The sequence below is a fragment of the Opisthorchis viverrini genome, assembly GCF_000715545.1.
Source record: "Opisthorchis viverrini unplaced genomic scaffold opera_v5_161, whole genome shotgun sequence".
Lineage (NCBI taxonomy): Eukaryota > Metazoa > Platyhelminthes > Trematoda > Opisthorchiida > Opisthorchiidae > Opisthorchis > Opisthorchis viverrini.
The window spans coordinates 158,584-160,412 of record NW_008751815.1 but is presented as its reverse complement, the minus strand read 5'-3'; positions in this window follow the sequence as shown (position 1 = coordinate 160,412).

Below are 1,829 nucleotides of genomic sequence, written 5' to 3'. Positions count from 1 at the left end.
ACTGCTTACAAATTATTATTATTATTATTATTATTATTATTATTTACTCCCCACGTAAACAAACTTCGATTTAAAAGTTTTCATTCGTTGACGGGAACAATGCACAGCGTGGATACGCCAAGAAGAGTTTGAAGTTCATAGCGGACACTTATTAGCCAGCAGTTCAGTTTACATCCGGTAGATGGGGCGTGTAGTGAATCTCTTTCAACAGATGTTGACGTTACATCTGGAACCCATTTCAAAGCATCATTGGAGACTATTTACGTAAGTCTTTGCATAGACAGGTCTACTTCTCAGCGCTAAGAAGGCAAACGCGGTCTCTACACCATTTTTTGATTGCGCCTTTCAAGGAAGTGGAAGCCGCTTAAAAACAAGAAAAAATCTTGAACTGGGAATCTTGTTTTTTAATCACTGAGAAGGGAAAACCCAATGCTGTGTACCCGATTAGTTGCTCCTTCCACCTCAATCACATAAAATACTGGGTTTCTGGAAGGTTGATGACACCTCACTACCTAAACCCTTATACAACTCCAGAAAAGCAGCGTAACTAAACTATCTGTTAGGCGTCGAGTAGGAGGACGTTTGCGAGTGCATAGCCAGTCGCGGCAACAGGTAGGTTAAAAACGGGAGGGAGTCTGCTGTGACAGAGATGCGCAGATGAAACTCTTTTGGATCGTGCAAAAAATGTGATTTTAGGACACCTTTTTAAGTGAGGGCCACAGAAATACAACATTCAGGAAAATTCAGTGTGTATATCGCTGGGTACATTATTTTCAACGAGCGTAATTGACCATCAGTCTCTATTCCTGCCTTTCACTTGGTCTACCAAATGCGAACCGTGGACTGTGAACCTAGTCGCCTTCCAGTTTCTGAGATAATAACTCGTCTTCCTGTCCTAAAGTGTTGTCGTGCTCTCAGGTCAGATAGGCCTTTACTGGGGCTGCTAAAAAAGGTGAGTAAGACTTTAGGTTAGACCGTGTTAGATTGTTTGGTCCAATCAAACTAATCAGACGTTTTTTTTTCAAAAAGGGCCCTCATAGCAAACGTTTCAATTATAAATGTGTCTGCTTTGCCCGTATCATTATGAGGCTACTGGCCTCAATAACGAAGCGGCGATTGCCCCTCACACTTGATACACTAATCCCATGTCTCCAGATGAGTTTTCCTCCGGGAAGGTTGTGCTTTGAACACGTCCTTAGAGCACGTCATAGGTATCGCTAACCAACTCTTAGGACTTTTTAATCGTCCTAAGGGGCACGACTTTTGAAACACACATATNAGATAATAACTCGTCTTCCTGTCCTAAAGTGTTGTCGTGCTCTCAGGTCAGATAGGCCTTTACCGGGGCGCTAAAAAAGGTGAGTAACCCAATGGTTAGACCATGTTAGATTGTTTGGTCCAATCAAACTAATCAGACGTTTTTTTTTCAAAGAGGGCCCTCATAGCAAACGTTTCAATTATAAATGTGTGTGCTTTGCCCCTATCATTATGAGGCTACTGGCCTCAATAACGAAGCGGCGATTGTCCCTCACACTTGATACACTAATCCCAGGTCTCCAGATGAGTTTTCCTCCGGGAAGGTTGTGCTTTGAACACGTCCTCAGAGGACGTCATAGGTATCCCCAACCAGCTCTTAGAACTTTTTAATCGTCCTAAAGGGCACGTCTTTTGAAACACACATATTTGAGCACAGAATTGCCCCAGAGTTTGTACGTACATGTCGTGCTAACGTAGTGCCAAAAAATTGGTAATCTACATGATTATTTTGCCCGGTATGTAAAGTTAACCTATGCTGAGTGTCAAACTCCGTGGATATTCTTGAGGTACGC